The sequence below is a fragment of the Parasteatoda tepidariorum genome, chromosome 3, assembly GCF_043381705.1.
Source record: "Parasteatoda tepidariorum isolate YZ-2023 chromosome 3, CAS_Ptep_4.0, whole genome shotgun sequence".
Classification (NCBI taxonomy): domain Eukaryota; kingdom Metazoa; phylum Arthropoda; class Arachnida; order Araneae; family Theridiidae; genus Parasteatoda; species Parasteatoda tepidariorum.
The window spans coordinates 56,164,469-56,184,484 of NC_092206.1; the positions used below are offsets into that span (position 1 = coordinate 56,164,469).

The 20,016-nt window shown below is 29.1% G+C and overlaps 1 protein-coding gene across 1 annotated transcript in view; it reads right to left on the minus strand.

The window, feature by feature from the left end:
* Positions 1–20,016, minus strand: part of LOC107449808 (general transcription and DNA repair factor IIH helicase subunit Xpd) — a 363,770-nt gene that overhangs the window by 117,868 nt on the left and 225,886 nt on the right. The window lies entirely within an intron of this gene.

A 20,016-nucleotide genomic window follows, 5' to 3' on the forward strand; every position in this document is an offset into this window, starting at 1 on the left:
GGAGGTTGAAAGAGAATTTGCTATGCAAAGTTTCTCTCGCTGTATAGCTTCCTCTTATTGGGTAAGGTCGCCATTAGGATGGGGAAAAAAGGGACATTTCAGGAATCGTTTTTTCAGCAAGGTAGTGGAATAAATAGAAATTCTGAAAAGGGTCCTTCTATTACACAATTAAACTGTACGNTCGGCCCATAGAAGGTCCTGTGAGAGATAAAAAATAATTCAATATATAGAAAAATCGATATTTTATTACTTCAATGTAGACTATTAGTTATTGTAATTGTCTCATAATCCAATTAATTTGTAATTAATTGGATAATTAATTAATTTGGTACTTAATAAATTGATCAGAAAATTAATTATTAGTTAATTGTTAATTAATTATTAATTGTTTATAAATAAATTGTTAATTAATTATTAATTAATTAGCAATTACATACTCCAATTAATTTGGAAAGTTTTTTGGAAAAAAAATTTGAAAAAATTTGATGTCAATTTTCTTTTAAAATTAACCTAACAGTTTTNATATGCTCTGAATGATAGTAGTAATTCTTATTAGTTAAGCAGATGCTATTTTTGGAGGAATTGAATACTGTCTGGCAATCACGAGATGAGCTCTCAGAATCACTAAAAGCAAGCCTATCGAGAACTGTTCTCGTGGTTGCCAGCTATTGCTCGATTATAGCAATTTGTCTTTAGAGGACGCTATACCACTCTGCATCAGAAATCCTCCCCCATATCATAATTTAAAACTTAATGTATAGAAAAAGTGATTGCAAGCAAACCTAGAGTAAGCCTGAAAGTTTCAAACACAAAAAATACATTTTTCAAAATATCAAAATACAAACAAATTATTGAAAGAGAAGTTCTTTATTGCATAATTCTAAGTTATCCTCTCTTACAAGGGNATTTTTTATCTCTCACAGGACCTTCTATGGGCCGAAACGAATGTTGCCCCCTAAAATTATTCCTCATGAGGCATACATCCCACTAGTTTATTTCGAAATTGGCGAGTCACACTTCCCTAGTTTCCCTTGTTAGTTGTTTTTTCAATTGAAAGTTCATGGCTTACTTTAGGTTTACCAGAACTCAATTATTCCATATTTTAAATTTTAGATTACATTCGGAGGTTGAAAGAGAATTTGCTATGCAAAGTTTCTCTCGCTGTATAGCTTCCTCTTATTGGGTAAGGTCGCCATTAGGATGGGGAAAAAAGGGACATTTCAGGAATCGTTTTTTCAGCAAGGTAGTGGAATAAATAGAAATTCTGAAAAGGGTCCTTCTATTACACAATTAAACTGTACGAATTAATCTTTACAAATCAGTAAACAAAATAGAGATTGTATAGCTTTTATTTGAGGAAGTTTTTCTCTTCGAAGGAGGTGCGACAGAATCGGCAATTCCAGTAAATTTTGATTATGAAAGCTCAGTAAATTTCGATTATTTGATTTTGATTATGAGCATAAACAAAAATTTTGAATATGCTTACAAAAAAGAGTAGGAAAAAGCTCGTTTTTTTTTTTTTTTTAAATTCATATTTAAAAATGAAATCACTACCAAAAAAATTTATTATAAAAGAATAAATAAATATGGAATCAAATTTAAAAAAATTAAGTAATTCTGTAAGCGGTGAGTCGAACGATACATACGGTTTAAATGTGAAGTCAATCGGTGAAGAGTTCGAATGAAGAGTTCTGCCGACTGGAAACATGTATTTGCGAGAAAAACTCGCTTTTGAAGTTTTTTAGTCGTTCTCACTGGACAGAACTGAGCAAAAATTTAAATTTCGCGTAAAGTTGACCACCATTTTAAGTTGATCACCTGTTTAAATTGACCTCCATTATCAGGAAATATATAAACACTTTTTACTAGAAGTTACGCATGCAAAAATATTGATTCTAATTCGTCGTTGTTGTTGTCGGCCATTAAGGCAGAGGGGTGTGATTGTTCTTGTTTTCCAGCTGAGCCAAGAATTCGACTTTTGCCACACCCGTTTATAAGGCGGACCCATTCATACATCCATTCATTCGCCTACAGATCGTAATTTTGACCTGAACCAGAGAACGATCAGTCTCCGATTCAGTACCCCCAGAGGTATTGATTTTTTTCTTATTACGGGAACAGGGAGGACTTTGTGACTCGAGAGATTTAACGTGTACCGGTCTCTATTTACCACTGGCTGGACTCGAACTCCCGTTCTCACAAACGTGAGTTCAGTGCCCTGCCAATCAGGCTATTCCGGCCATTCTAATTCTTATATTGCCTATATAAACTGTATATAGAGTATTGTATTGTTCTGAAATCTAAGATACGAGGTTATTAAGAGAACCATGGGAAAAAGTATTATTCATGACGTATTTTGGAAAAGCATTTTATTCCTCTGGCCGTGCCCCTTTTACGTATTTTTTTCTGGCACTCTAATTAAGTAAAATTACATTTTGGTATTTTTAATTATAAAACACAGTCTTATAGTTTCTAAAAAAATTTGTCAGATTATCGGGATTATATTTTTACTAAAATATAAAATCTAAAAAAAGTAACTTGAACATTTTTTTTCATTCATATTCAAAAATTTTATCAATAATTAATTTTATAAATTAATGAGATTTCAATGATGAATTACTGTTTCTCTTGGATCTAAATAACTGCAAATAAGTGCGTGCAAATAAGTGCTTGGATCTAAATAACTGCAAATAAGTGCAAATTTGAAAAATTATTGTTTGGAAGTGAGTTGTGTTTGAAAGATTTTACCTTTAACGCAGAATAAGTCACAGATGTCCGATGCAGTATTTCATAACCATAAATTATTAAAATGCTAAATACAATATTTTTCACTTTTTTTAAACCTAAATTTAAACAAAGTAATGAATAAAGTATAAAAAAATAATGTTCATTAAAAATTCTGCTTTAAAAGGCTAAATAAATAAATAAGTTAAAATTCAATCAGAAATAAGCAACATGAAAAAGCTAATTGTACAATTGTATTGCAGTAATTTAAAAAAAATCCAAAGAAATTCTAAAATATCTCGCATTATTCTAATGGGACCGGTTACCTTATAAGTTTGAAAGGATATTGTCTAGTACTGTAAATAGCTTAAGTTGTCAAAAGAAATAATAACCACGCAGTCTGTGATTCTCAGTTCATTTTTTAGTTCGAAAACAGAATTTCAATGTTTACTTAGCACTTTGTTTCTCATTTCGAAATTTAGAACACACTGAAGAGAACAATTCGACAAAGGAGAGAAATTTTTTTTATTATTTAAACACGTGGAACTATCGGTCTTACACGTGAAGATAGGTGGTGGGACCCACTACAATAGTTACCGAAATTGCGAATTTCGAAACAAGAATTTTATATGCAAAGATAAGAGAGTGTATGCAAACAAGTGAAATGATAGGAAATATTGCTTGTTGATATCAGGGGACTGAGATATGATCAAAGTTCATTTCACTGGCAAACCTTTCTAATCGAACCACTCTGTGAAATTCTGCATATTGCAAAAAAATAAAAGAAATTTATCGTGACGTTAAAATTGATAAACCAAAATTCTTTTTATTTCACATTATTTATAAAGAAAAAAAACGATACAGCTTTTTGAAGAAAAAAAATGCTCTTTTTACTATCACATCAATTGGCCAAAGAACGGTTTTTCCTTTGCGTGTTGTGACAGAAATCACGAATGCATCTGTGCTTCCATCCTTGCATTTTAAACCACTCATGCTTATTAAAACACAGTTAGTATTATGAAATTAAAACTATGTTCGTTATCACAACGGTATGCAGAAGAAATTTCTTAATTTTTTTATATTCATAAAAAGAGGTGTTTTAAAGTAATTGAAAATACTATTATTTTTTTTTTAAATAAAAAAAATTAAAAAATATTTTTGTTGAATAGTCTTTCTTACAAATAACTTATTAATAAAAAACTGAATGATTAATAATATGAATACATTTTATTATTATTTCAGATTTAGGTAATTCTTTATTATATAGAGAGCACAAACTGCGTTAAATTTAAAATTTTACCAAAATAAAGAATCTAATCTGAAATATGATTCAAGTTATTTCACAACCTAGCACTAAAAAATTTCAATTTCTTGAAACAAAGATTACTAGCAAACTAAAATAGCTAGACATATTCATTTAAAACCCTGTATTTTTTCTATCTGTGTCTAAAATTAATCACGAATCTGAATTTTATATGCATTGGAAATTTATATATTTCTATAAAGTGGAAATTATAATAATTATTATTTTTAAAAAAAAATGATGAAGAAGTACTGTTTTATCGAATAGTGTTTTCTGACAACAAATAAATTGAGAAAAAAAGACAAATGATAAAAAATCTAAATACATATTATTATTATAACCCATCTAGGTATTTCTTTGTTATACAGAGCGCACAAACTGCACCATATTTGAATTTTTTCACCGAACCCAAAAAACTAATCCGAAGTATAATTCAAATTATTTCACTATTTTACTTTAAAAAATTTCAATTTCTTGAAACAAAAATAATCAATTGTATTTATTTAAAAACCAGCATTTTTATCTGTGTCTAAAATCAATTACGAATCTGAATTTCATACATGAATTTACATATACATACATCTGCTTAACAAGGTTACTTTCTTCGAATAAATACATAGTTTCAATGAACTATAATCTACTAAAAGCTGATCAAATATTCAAAACTGTGCAAGCTCGTTAATATTTCTTACTTTCATTGAACAAGAATTATACAGAAGTGCATCAACATAAAGAGAAGTGAAAATGCATAATTCATTGCATATTGATGAAAAGTAACACTGCATTTAACTGGTAAGATGTAACAATAAGATCACGTGAGTGATACAGTTTATCTAATTAAAAATATACACAAGGAATTTTTTGGTCGTACCACACAATTTTATCAAATTGGATAACATTTTCCATTTACTGTATAGTGTCATATTCGAAAACCTTCCAATCATTTGCGCATGCACCTGTTCTACTTTGATTTCATAAAAATAGAAATGTGACTAGAAAAAAACATAAGAGTTATTTACATCTTTTGAAGATTATTGCATGATTTGGATTAGAACTTCAAAAAATTCACAGCTCAGCAGATCACCCATTTTTGAAATAAAGTCGTTCTGGAAAGGTAGTTTTTGCTTTCGAGAATTAACAAAAGTAAAGCTTCTAACATGGTGAATTATCGGGAAATTCACTTTTTTAGCATGTTACAGTACTACCCTAGAGATTTTATAATTGGGTGTACCAGTGGACGGAGATACTAAACTATTTTTGCAGCTTGCTACAATTACAACTACTTTGTTACAAATGTAGTACTACAACTACAATTGCTGGAGATTTAATTTACGCCTGTATAATTTACACTACTGGAGAAATTAACTTGCATATTATATTCAAAGTGGTTTTGAACAAAAAGTTGGTTTATATCAAACATGAAGAATTATTTAGAAATGTTAATTCATATTTACTTGAGTCAGTTTATTATTTTCAGACATTTAGTTTCGAATTTGTTCATTTTATCTTCAATTTCTTTTGCCCTTTTCGAAAGCGAATATTTAATTTAAGAAATGCAAAATTATCAAATAATTGCAACTTTTTAAATTGTTTAATGCTCTTTTATTTCCTCTAAGAAATTAAGTACATCGAAAACGTGTTTCCTTCCTTTGAAATAACATCAATGTTTCAATATCCATTCGCGTGTGAAAGTGCAACCAAATGATAAATTATCTATTATTTGCAATCGCTAGCTTAATTATTAGTTTTAAGTGATTTTAAATACGCAATTCCTGTCAACTCACAGTCACAGGAGCATTTTAAATTGCATCCATTTACAAACCAGCGAAGATTTGTACCCATCAAATTCGAAAAATTAGTTGTGTTAGAACCCTGTTACTTCCTGTTACCTGTCCCCTGTTACTTACTGTTTCCTTACTAAACTATACGTAAAAAGTAGTTGCCAGGAATCACTACAAACTACTGTTTTTTGTAACGCACTACTCGCTACACTACTTTTTAAAAAAAAGTAACATACTACACTACAAACTGCGAAAAAAAGGTGCGACTACAGTGGTTTCGCTATTTTCGATCACTGGGGTGGACATAGTGAAGTTCTTATAATTAATTTGAAAAGCGGGATTTATTGTTCGATACTGATTCCATGTTAATATAAGTGAGTCATATTTTGTGCAAATACACATGCATTTTTAGAAATACTTATATAGAAAACCTTTAAAAAAACTCTTATTTGGTCTAAGAGCACAAAAGGCCCAGAGCATAAATAGCGCTACAATAAAGGTACGCATTTAACGAATTAATTAAAATTTTTTTGCAAAGCGGGATGCATTTGAAACTGGTTTCATATTGATATAGGAATGGGCCTTTTGGCACCTCGGTGGACACCAAATTGATGGACCTTTTGTTGGCTGCTCTCCGTTCATTCCTTCCATTTCCCATCTTGACAGCTCGCTTTTGAAATCAACATTCAGTGTAACCACTGGCATCAAAAATTATTGGACACGGACAATTTAATCATTTTTTTATTGGTACGTGCATAGGCGTAACGTCGAGGAGGCACAGGGAGGCACATCCCCCCTCAATAATTTTTCAAAACTTTAGAATTTTTTTATAGCACTACATTTTTTCTATAAAAAAAATTTTTTTTAATTAAAAAAAAAAACAATAATTTAATATGGATTATCAATAATTTAACGAATTAATTCTATGTATATCACTTTCATTTAAGTGGTAACTTAAAAATATTTAAAGATTTTTTTTAAAAAATTGCCTAAGGATTTCAACATTAGTTTATAGTTGCTGTTACTAGTTATTTAGCTTATTTTATGAGCAATATAATTTTTTTAATTACTATTATTTTCTATTAACATTATGTAGTGATTTTTGAAGACACTGTTCACTTTATATAACTGTCGAAAGTTTTAAGCATCGTCTTACTTATTTCGATTTTATAGCATTAAAAAATAACAAGGTTATTTAGAACATTAAATTTATATTCGAAATTGTTCAAAAAATAAATTTCTATGTTTAGTTCGATTGAATAAAAAAAGTAATAAAAAAAGTAAACCATTCCATTAACAGCCCGTAGTGGGCTAAGGGAGGTCATTAAGAAGAATGCTCCAAAATTTGGTGACCAACGGCACAATTGTGGCAACGTGGACAGCATTGCGCACAGGCCGCTTTTACTTCCCAGACAAGCTGGTATCCGTCGATCTGAAGCTGGATGGGCTTCAAGCCGTCACTGGGGACTTGAAATACCGAACTACACTAAATGCATAAAAATATTAAAAAGTGTCACATTATTGCATATAGAAAAAAAAAAGCTTTTTTTTTTAGATTTCAAGAGAAATTTCTGTTAAAGAATTATACTGTTAAATAATAAATTAAGTTCCTCGTGATGGATCTAATCTTCTCATAATATTCCGGGTAATAATTAAAAACGAATTAAATCCATAAAAACTCTTTTATGTATTGGGCACCGTGGGAAAAGCTTTTATATCACTGATTACAAGCCTAAACTAAATTTATATACACTACTCTTTTATTGTAAATTTATTTTGGGACAGTTAGGATTGCATTGCATTTTGTACTATTTTTTTAAATCTCAACTGCATGTCTGAAAATTAAAATGAAACACAATTCCTATAAGAACAATTTCCTACATAGAGAAAAAATTTCTTTTAAAATTAGCGTACTGTACCATATACATTTCGGGAAAAAAACACATGATTCTGGTTGATAAAACTATAATATAAGCTATTGAAATCATTCATTTGGTTATTTTTCCGTTCATATGCAAGGGTTTACAGGAAATTCTGGTTTTCAAGCTTATTATCACACATTTAGTAAAAAATGCAAAATTGAAAAGTAATTTTAAGTTTGGTTGTTATGCTATGCTCCAAGGTATCATGATAAAGTAACCAAATTTTACCACAGATTATAAAACCATATTTTATTGTAAATTTTACCAAAATCAAACCAAAGCATGTCGGTAAAAATCACCGAGCTTTTTGTGCTCCCATAGATTCAGAAACGCAGTAAATTTTACCATATTCCAAGCAGTTTTGACCATACTTTTTTTCTGGTAATATTTATTTAAGAAAGTATATCTTAGTAAATATTTGAAAAACCTAGAATGAAACGTTTAAAAAAATCAGAACAACAATTTATATATCTTTATATATATTAAAAAATACGCTCAGAAATCTAGAAAAATCGAATTTTTATAATATCATACCTTGAAATAGGATTGTACGATACGTAAAAAAAAGAATCGAGAAAAAGAGAAAGAAAAATGGACCACCTTGAATAATTTTTGATCTAATTTTCGAACTTTCACGTTCTAGGACTCAATCTTAATAATTTGAGAAAGTGACCTCAAATGTGCTAATTAATTAGTGCAGACGATATTTTAAGTTCCGAAATCAGATGATGGATTTGGGTCTTTGACCAAACTATAGAAGGTAGTCTCAATCTGGAAAATATGGTCCCCATTGTTTGGCCAGAAGGGAGATCCAAAGTTACAACTCCTTAATGTTTATTTTGAGCGAATTTAAAATTTTTTGCTCATAATTATGGAATTCATTTGTCCAAAGATAATCCCATAAAAAAGCTAACTTTTAGTAAAAAAATTTTTTTAAGAAATAATAGTTGAAAAAATATTGAATTGAAAGGTAAACGGCTTTTTATATCATTTTAAGGAATATAATTTTACATGGCAAAATAAGAAATTTGGGCAAAATTGGCTTAACAGTTCCTGAGAAATGGAATTTTATAAATGTCTCATATTTAATACTTGATTTCTCAGGAACTATTCGACGGATTTCGCTCAAATTTTCGCCACATTCTTCAAAATCAAGTAAAAAATTTTATACCCTAAAATTCAAAATTTTGCCGACTATTATCAAATAAAAAGTAATAAATAGTAACGAAAGATTATTTTTGTTCGCTTTCGTGACCTAAGTATGGGAACCATATTTCCCAGGTTGCATCTGCACCCTATCATTTGGGGTTTAAAACTCTGAATACGTCAAAAAACAGCATATTTATTCAGAGAGGGTACACTTCTGTGTTTGATTTTGTAATTTAAAATATCGTCTGCACTAATTAATTTACATGTTTGAGGTCTTTTCCTATAGCTATTAAGATTGAGTCCTAGAACGTGAAGATCCGATCTTTTGATCAAAAGTAATTCAGGGTGGTCCGTTCATTTTGCCATAGCCTTTTTTTTAAATTTCAAGAAAATAAAACAAAAAATTCAGACTTTCCCTGGTTTCACAATATGCTCTGAATACCCTACAGAAGTGTTCCCCAGCCCCCGGTCAGCGGACCGGTACCGGTCCGTGGATCAAATGGTACCGGGCCGCATATTTCATCAAAACTGAATTTAAATTCCTAGGTTTATACTCCAAATTAAAAATATCTGTGTTGCATTAAAATTTTATTGATTTAAAAAAGGGGTGAACCGAAGGTAGTGACATAAATTTTTTAATGTTTGTAATGTATCATTGTCTCCGATTCGATTACCCCCAGATGGAACTATCTCATTGCAAAGAAACAAGCTCAGGGTTCTCATTGATTTAACGTTCTAGTAAGTTAAAATGTTAAATCACTTAATATTTAATTTTTGGTGTAACTGTATTTTATTTTGAAGCCATGTTTAAATACAATTAAATTAAAATTAGTAAATCAAAATAATCTAAAATGTAAAAAATCAACGTCCCCTCCCCAACGGGCCGCGGTAAAATTATCAAACGTTGACTGGTCCGAGGTGAAAAAAAGGTTGGGGAACACTGCTCTACAGAATCCGTCATGCCCCACGAAAGCTTTTAATTATTGTCAATATACTAGATATTAACTCCTCTGTTGAATATAAAAAATTACTCCTAAACTTAGAGATATTTATTAAATGTTCTCTGCGTATATTTATTTTAGAGTTTTAATATGTATGTTCTAAAAAATTAAAATAAATAAAAAAAATTAAAACAAAAACAGCGTGCCCCCTCAAAAATTTCTTTCACGCTACTCCAATGGTTATGTGAGCTTAATGCTTATATCATTTATTTTATCTGCTTTTGTAAATTGTTGTTTTAATGAACTTTACGGCCAATATACGTTTGAAAATATTTTGGCAATTCCACAAATATGCCAATTTAAGCATCACAATTTCAAAGTTAATAAAACTTAGGATATTTTACACCATTTTAAAGCTTAAAGTAGTCTATTTTAATCGATTATATTGCGTGAAGAAAAAAAAAACGATATCGCCCTGAAAAAATTTTTCTAATAAGATTTTTACGAATTAAATGCCAATTTTAATTGTTCAACTGAATGGCTGCAATTATATTAATTAATTAGTGAAGGACGATATTTTAAGTTATAAAATTGAGACACCAAAACGTACTTTCATAGAATAAAAATTTCTTTTTTTTCTAAATTTGGATTTTTGATCATCAAAATATGAGGGGTAGCCGCTATCTGCATAATATGGTTCGAATAGTTTAGTTAGAAGAATAGTAGAATATTTATGCTTCTTGATGTTAATTTATCTTTTTAAAGCTAATTATGGTAATTCATCTATCTTTTTATGTTAATTTATCTTTTTGATGTTAATTATGTTAATTTATCTTTTAGATGTAATTATGTTAATTTATCTTTTTGATTTTAGTTATGTTAATTTATCTTTTTAAATCTTAAAAGGAATACAAAAATTTTTTACAAACAATTTCAATATATTTATATGAAATGTAATAAGTAATATTTCATCAATTAATTCAATAATGATTGAATTTTTTTTATATCGTAAGATATACAGTTTATTAACATAGATAGAATACATAAAATTAAAATTATGCTTTCCTCAACACAATTTCTACCAACGTTATATCTTCGTTTTAATAACATTTTGTGAAGGTTGATCTCACTTCATAATTAATTGCGAAATTTTGAGTTGAATGATAACTAAATGTTTGTCATTGCATTCGAAAAACTTTTCGTTTGATGAATTACGTGATTGAGATGCAAAAAAAAAAAAAAAGAAAAAAACCCACAAGAATAAATTACGTTTTCAGCTCAGCACTAAAGCTGAATACATAATCTATTACAAAAACTATATTAGTCATGCGATATCTTAGTCAATAGCATACAACTCTCAGGGTCATTAGATTGTGCATCAGTTTTATGGAAAATCAATAAGGAATAAAAACATCTTTGAAATTTTTATGGGGTTATGTAACATTATTAAATGATTGCTGAGCTCGTATTGTAAATCTTAACGTCTGTGTAGATTAACAAAAGAAGAACAGAAGCCGATATAAGTTACATGTAGTAGTTAAAAATTAACTATTAGAGTTCAGTTATGTTTTTAGAAGGTGGTGTACAATAAAGTTAGAAAAATGCAGGAAATGAGCGCTTTATTTTATATTTTAGCTCGTGTTTTCAGAAAATTAAAATCAAATTTAATTTAGTTGCCAATAAATTCGTATACAATAATGTAAGGGCTTTTTCTATTTTAGCAAACATTTTTACTTTTTTAATTAAATACCTTTTCCCTTTTTCTAATTACTTTATTTTTCTTTCATTAAATACATGCTACTGTTAAAGAATTTTAACGAAAAACTAAAATTAAAAAGGAAAATAACTGTAAAAAAAGCATCGTATACCGATGCATTTGTGCTAATTCTTTAACCTCGCAAATGAAAAAAATAATTAAAAATCATATTAGGGGTCGCAAATTCAAATTTACAATCATTACGTCCTATCTCAACATATAAAAGAGTAAGATCCATTTTAAAAGGCAAAAAAGCATATATTTTAAAATATTTTTTTTAATTTAAAAAAATTATTATTTTATTTAAACTTAAAAAAGAAAAACCTTTGTATAATATTTCAAGAAATTTCTATTGAAAAATTTTGAAAATTTAGCCGTTGATTTTCGGAGATCCTTTCAGAAAAAGGAACTTCTAAATAAATAGTCATATTATGATTTTAGAGGACATATGTTGCACACTTTACGTTGACGATTTCTACAGTTAACATTGTAGTTATTCACAGTAGGAATGTTATGATTGAACACAGAGTATTATAGCCGTGAAGAAAGAGCCACACAAATTCGGGCTGTCCCATATTTTATTTAGAAATTCTTAGAGGGAATTATTTGCAAGATTTTCTTCAACATAATAGAATGTCATCTAAAAATAAGAATTTAAACATCCCGATTCGTTTTAACAGATGACACCCTATAGAATGTAGGGGATTTGCGAAACCCCCGAAACCCAACCCCCGAAAATTGCTACGCAATCTTATATGGTTTGCTTCGGAAACAAAGCTCGCTTCGCTCGCTACTAACTTAGGTATATTGCAAATGCACAAAATTCTAAGAATTCAAAGCAATCCTTCAAATCCATATAACAACTTTTTTTTAAAAAAAAATTACATCTTTTTAGGAAATACTAAGTCATTAAAATCAATTTGAATTCAAATAAATGACGTGTAATTCGTTAAACCTATTAGAAATGTGCTATAGTATAAAATCTTAAAGCGTAACAGCACGTCTGAGATTCATTTTTCAATGAATAACTAATAATAATAATAAAACAAATAAATGCGTGATATAAATCAAAAATCGTCAAATAAATTCGTAATATACAAATTCGTGAAAAAAAGCGCTTTCGACAAAATACTAAAATAGAGATCTATCGACAAAGACTACTCACTTCTGCCTGGCTTAATAGTATGAGATTGCCGCAGCTGATAGGGTGAATTTCGGAAGAGATCACATTTGATGAGAATGCTCTCTCTGGTTATTTCCGTTTCCGATTTTAAAAGCGCTATATGTTGAGCCACCTCAGCTAGATTTGGCATGTGACATTTTTAGCGGCAATCATTGGTCGATTTTCTAGCGTTGCCATTCGGGGAGTTGTAATGAGACTTTTTTTGTCGCCGTGTAAGAGAAATATATATATAGATGGAAAATATATGAATATATTTCCCTACAAATGATTTTCCGTAAATACTATGTAAAAATAATAAGTTCGTAATGTTCAGTTATAGTTTCGGTACAGTTTTTGAGATATGATGTCTACTAACTTTGAAATTAGTTATGACTCAGGACCAGATAAATATAATATTTCAATTGAAATACAAGCGTAATAATTTTCACGTGCTATCTCACCTAGAGTTTCAATTTGATTCACTTAAAAAATTATAACATATTATACCATTAGAAACATTTAAAAAAAGAAAAGGATTTCTTGAATATTCAAAACCCACGTAATATCTAAAATATCACGTCCAGGAGTGAATAACTTATTTTATAGCTATCGTTGAACATGAACAGTAGAGCGATTGCTGAACGAAAATTCCAAAAATTTTTATTGCATCTATACAGATTTGATTCCGTTGATTAAGTTTCCAATTACGGTAGGAATAAAATTTTAAAAAAATAACCCGCTACGGTGTTAGTAATTACGTTTTATTTTTAACTGTTATTTGGATGTTATATATCCAAATTACAGTTACCCATAGTCATGTAGTATATATAAACCCACTACATTTTTAACTTTTGCCATATTTTTTCCAAAACCATTTCAGGAAAAAATTAAATAGGGTAAACCAACCAGTGAAGGAACACTACCCAGTGAAGGAACATTTCATATATATTGATTAAAAATAAGAATTTGAAAGTTTTTCTTTAGATTAATTGGTAACAGTAGCTTACCGCAAAACAATAGGAAGTCATCTAGCAATGTTTTGGATTACCTGGTCACATAGACTTCTCTGGAAAAATTGTTAAATTTGTTATTATCTCTACAACACCTTGTTTCTTTGAAAAAATTATAAGGTGAGTGTTTGTATTAATAAGTTTGAAGGGGAATTAATTGCATGTAATAGTTTTATTTTTCTCACTGCGAAAATAAGAATTCAAAATATAGTTATTGAAGTTACGTTTTATTTTTTTAAAGCATCATAGCATAATCAAGTACTGAGATAAGGGGGTGTTTATTCACTGAATCACCAATCGATGAAAAACCAGTGAAGGAACAAGTGTTCCTTTACTGATTTCTTTCTAAGTTAATGGCAATGAAAGAATGATTTTCTTGTACCTTTAGTGATGTTTTGCATCAAAAGTATGTTAAAAATACAAAAAACAACTTCTAACCAGTGAAGGAACAGGCATGTTCCTTTACTGGGCATAGATTTCCCAGTGAATGAACAGTACGTGTTAATATGTCGACACTTTAATTTTCAATTCATGATTACAAAACGAAATTAGCATTTTCCAAGTATTTATGTGTTATAATTTCAAGAATAGGCTTGTTTTCAAATATTTGTATGGCTTATAAATTCATAAAGAGCATTAAAAAATAACCAAAATTAAATGTTCCTTTACTGGGTGTTCATTCTCTGGTAAGAGCTGTTCCTTCACTGGGTCTTCTTACTACTTGTTATTTGAACCTCCAAAACTTTAAAGCAATATTATGTAAGTTCTCTGCAATTTTTTTACATAATTTGCAACTAGTAACAAATATGTTAACACTGTCATTTAGCTAAAATTACGAATTTTGAAATTAATGATTTTTTAAAAGGCAAGCGAAGCTTAAATGTTTCTTCACTGGTTAGCTTACCCTACAACGACTTACTGGATCGTTTATTAAACTATAAGATCCTTTATCTCTTCTTCAACGAAATTGACCTTCGGAACTTATATCAATTATTCTAATTTAAGAATTCTGGAGAGTACCGGATACGTCCGGCGGGTTGAGGTCGCTCTTTCCCAATATAGCTAGTATTCCTTACGTTTTAGTGCAGTTTTAAAATCTTTTTCCGTTGAATAGTTTTGTTGCTTGGAAAAATATCATCGTTCTTTAGAAAGTAATCATTTTTTGAAAATGTAAAATTAGCTGATGATCACATGATTTAAACGATCAACATTACACAAATCAATCTTCTACTGCTTACTTTAATCAGTGAAATGATTGAAACTTTTTTTTTCCTAAAGTGATTATTGTAAATTAAATACGCCTGTCATAACTCATTGCTTGAATGGCAAAAATATATCATTTATGGTTTTGAAGGATATTTTTTTAAATTATTAAGAAAATTTAAAATTTAATAACATACATAATATTTTAATCCCGAAAGAAATTTTCAATTCTTTACTTCGTTTTCATAATTTAACTATAATTTCGTATTTTACATTTTTTCAATGCTTACGATAGATAGTTTAATTTTCCTAAGAGACTTTTTTGATCGTGTTGTTAATTAAACGAAATATGTAGTGTGCATGATAATTTTGTACAAAATTTGAAACATTCCGATAACGTGGATGCACGGACAGAGGACTTATGGTCGGTGGTCTTCGAAGTTCTTTCGGTAAGAAAAATATAACAGTCTCAGTTTTGACGCAGAATTTTTATTAAACATATTTCTCATATTTTTCATATTTGATCGTGTCGTTAATTAAACGAAATATGTTGTATGTATGATAACTTTTGTATAAAATCTGAAACATTCCGATAATGTGGGTGCATGAAGACCACTGAGGACTTATGGTCGGTGGTCTTCGAAGTTCTTTCGGCAGGAAAAATATAACAGCCTCAGTTTTGACGCAGAGTTTTTATTAAACATATTTCTCATATTTGATCGTGTCGTTAATTAAACGAAATATGTTGTATGCATGATAATTTTTGTACAAAATTTGAAACATTCCGATAATGTGGGTGCGTGGACAGAGGACTTATGGTCGGTGATCTTAGAAGTTCTTTCGGCAAGAAAAATACAACAATTCAGTTTTGACGCAGAATTTTTATTAAACACATTTCTCATATTTTTCTAATTACTTTGTATTAATTTAGGATTAAATAAGTGAAAGCAGAATTTTAATAATTTATGGTCATGAAATACAGCATGAAACACTCGTGTCTGTAATCTTCCAAACGCGGCTGACTTCCAAAAAAATAATTTTTCAAATTTGCAATAATTTGCTGTTATATAGATTTAAAATAAACGTTTATTCAGCATTGAAATTTTTTTATTTACAAAATAAATTATTGATAAATTTTTAAATATAAATGAAAAAAAAGTTCAGATTACTTTATTTTTTGGATTTTACATTTTGGATTACAAAAATAATTCTGTTGCTCTAATAGATTTTTTAGTAACTATTAGACTGTTTTTTATACTTAAAAATACCAAAATATATTTTGTTACAATTAGAGTGCCAGAAAAATATATAAAAGGCACACCGGTGAAAAGAATGTCTGGACATAAAAACGGACAAATAGCTTAATAAAAAATTAGAAAAAGAATTAATTAAAAAAAAGCGCCAATTTAGCGAGTTTTGTCTACCTATATGAAAATTATTAAAATAAATTATTAGTTTTTATGATAAGCATATTTTTTCTCACGTCAAACAATGCAACGTTGAAGTAACTAGTCAAACATTAAAAAAAGTAGATTACAAACTCTTTTTCCTTCCTTTTAATTTAAATTTTAATAAGTTTCCTTTTAAAGTCTAACAAATCAATTCTAACAGTGAAGAAATTATCGATAATTCTTTTTAATTCTCTTGATTCGTCTTTGTGAGGCGAATGAATACATCTAATTGGATTCGTAGTGTGATGAAAAGTAATTGCTTGATTTTTTTCCCTCCCTCCTTTGTTGATGTTAGCTCGTTTAATTGATCATTATCGACTAGATTTTCAGATTCACGTAATAGAATGAAATTAAAGGTTAATTCATTTGGCTTCAAAACAAATTTATAACCGAGAAATCTTAAAAAAGCACGAGTTTTTGATCATTATGTAATTTCAGTTTGTAGCGCAACTAATTTAGAAAAAGAGTCCCTTTTTATATAATTAAGTCTTTAAATCTTAATTTTTGTAAGAGCTGTTACATTTGATAAGAATTTTTTAAGAAATGGTTTTTTAAAAGTTTTTGAAACATTGTTTTGTTTCAGATGACATAGATAAAATTTTAACACAATGTATGCAAAAAAGAACTTATTTTTCTGTATAAAATAAAGTATAATTTATCTTTAATGCTAATATTAATGAATAAAACTGAAATATTTTTGAAAGCTCTAACAACATTACAATTCCTTACATATTTCAATTTACGCACTTGTAACGCAAAGAAATGTCTAAAAATGTTTACTTGGTGTTACAAAGAGAACCGAAAACGAGTGACAAGTCAGCAAATAAATAAAGTAATTTTCGATTTCATCGAGAAAACTGAAAGTTTGAAATTGCCATAAAACCAGAAGAACTGACAATTGCTGGCCATATAACCAGAAGAACTGAGCAGAGAAAATATAGCAATCATATCAAAATATACCAAAATATAGCTTGTCCAAATTATAACAATCATATCCAAATATATCAAAACATAGCTTGTTCAAAATATAGCAATTACAGCAACCTCTGATATGAATTAACAATCTGAACACAGCAACTTAATTGAAACTTAAAGCAATACACATAGAGAGTAAGTTTTACGTTCATTGAGTATTGCCAAGTAGTCTTTACTAAAAAGCAAATACATATTCTTTATCAACAACATGTCAATATGTTATTAGGCTTGGGGACTATTGCATTTATAAAACATTTTTCTTAAGACACCCAAGGCACTCTTTAAACATCAATCTTAACATTCGGAAGATAAATGTATACTTTTCATACCTACCGAGTATGCATGTGCATGCTCATTTTTTATGCTTTTTTTTCTGTCTCCAGGACAACAAAAAGACAATTATAGGCTAATACAACTGCACTTCAAAAACATTATTAAATTTAATCCAGAATTTGTGCTACTCACATAAAATGAAATATGTTAGAAAATATTATGAACTTAATAATTTCTTATATACTCATATTAGTTAATACTGACAACATGCATTCATAATTATTGATCGGGAAGAGCAGTGGCACCACAAAATGAAGAAAACTCAACAGGCAACTTTGAGCGTCTCTTCCTAATTTCTTGTCAAACTTTTTAGTAAATCAGATGAAAAGCAATGAGATTATGTAGCCCCACTCTTTGTGAATGTTTTATCATGAACCTTGCAAAGCATGTGCGATTAAATAATGTCGGACGTTTTTCCTTGGCGTTTTTTTTCTTCTCTTTCTTTCTTTTCTTTTTAAAAATCTTTAAGGTTTATGACCCACCGAGTACGTGCGACATACGTGCTTGTAAAATCTGTGGAATCGAAAGTTTGTGGTCGGACGCTGAACAGTGCCATGGGTACAGGGATCAGGAAAAACTCTCTCTCCCATTCAGATCTAAGTCTAAATTGTAAAAGTGGCCTCACGAATGAGTGATGCTGCCACCTATCAGTGGGATTTTGAGCTAAGACGTACTGTCACCCCTGCTGTACCCTTTTTGTCAAATGAAAGGTGCACCTTCCTAACTTTAATCTGAAGAGGCCAAAGGCCGTTGAGCTTAGCTAGTCCAAGTGTCATTAGAAACAACATGATTAACCACGCTTTGAAATATAAAAATGAATGCCGTATTGTGTATGTGACCACCAAAACCCTTATCTCCTGTGCGTAATATTGTGTTCCATACATAACCTTTACTGTATGCATTATAAGCTAATTAAAATTTCCAATTTTTTTAATTAATTAATTTTTTATTGAAATTACTCTTTATGTGAATTTTTGAAGCATTGTATTTTTAACTTAGTTAGACGACGAATAAGGAGAATAATTTTTATTTATGCGACTTAGAAGCAACAATACAAATCAAACATCGCATTCAATCATTCATATAAAAAACAGGAAAATTCCACGATTTTGTCATACATCTATCATGAAAATGAAATAACTAAATTATTCATATTCTTCGAAATGAGCTAACAATTGCCAAAGAAAAAAAGAGATTTAAAGCGAACAATTTGGAGAAGAATATTTCTTTCCTTTTTGTTTGAAGTACTGTATTTGATCAGGTGGTTATCATTGCTTTAACTGTCGCTGACATAGATGACATATCTCCAGCATACATTTACCCTGTCGTAAAAATGAGGCTTTATAGAAAACTTACTTTGTATTCTGAAATTTGTCTATGAAATACAAGAAACGATATTTTACTGGATATTAAATGCGATAATTCCCTTTTGCAATTATATACTTCGCAAATTTATTTAATATATTAGAAAGATCTCAGCATCGAAAATTTCTAAAAGATGTTCAATAGACAGTACTGGAAATGTCTTTGAAGTCAAAGGCTTCCAAAAAAAATTGCAAACTATAAAAAATGCATAAAGAATTAACTAAAGTTATTATAAAAAAATGAAGGAGAGAAAATTTCAATGCAAATTTTGAATAATATATAGAATAATGTAATATAGAATAATGTAATATAGAATAATGTAATATAGAATAATGCAATATAGAATAATGTAATATAGAATAATGTAATAAATATTAATGAATAAAATAGTTGAATGCGTTTAAAATAAGCAATACCGAAATGATAAAACCATCTAAACTGATTTAGAATAAAATGCATGCACTAAATACGTATTTTACACCAAATATTAGTAATTTAAAGCCTTGTAAATAAACAACTAGTATACTGTAAGTTTAACTAGTAAGTATTTTTTAATTTGCCTGTGAAATTTTATAGCTACTTAACTTGTTTTGTACAATTCTTTTTATCCAACAAATAATTCATAATAGTAACTTAAATACATTGCAAATTAACAACTAGTGTATTGTATGTTTGACAAGTTTTCTCTAAGTCAGTAGTCTAAGTCAGTCACTCCAGAGCAACAAGTTTTTTTTCTTTACTCAAGCCATTATATATAAAGACTAATATTTTAATTAGCCGTTACAAATACAGTACGACACCCGTTATCCGGAAATCAGAAAACCGGAAAACCAAAAAACCGGAACGAAATTCAATAAATTTTCCGGCCATTTAAAAAAAAAAAAATTTTTTTTTTCCTCATAAGATTTTAGGATTTTTCTTCCTTTTTTGAAAGATGTTTA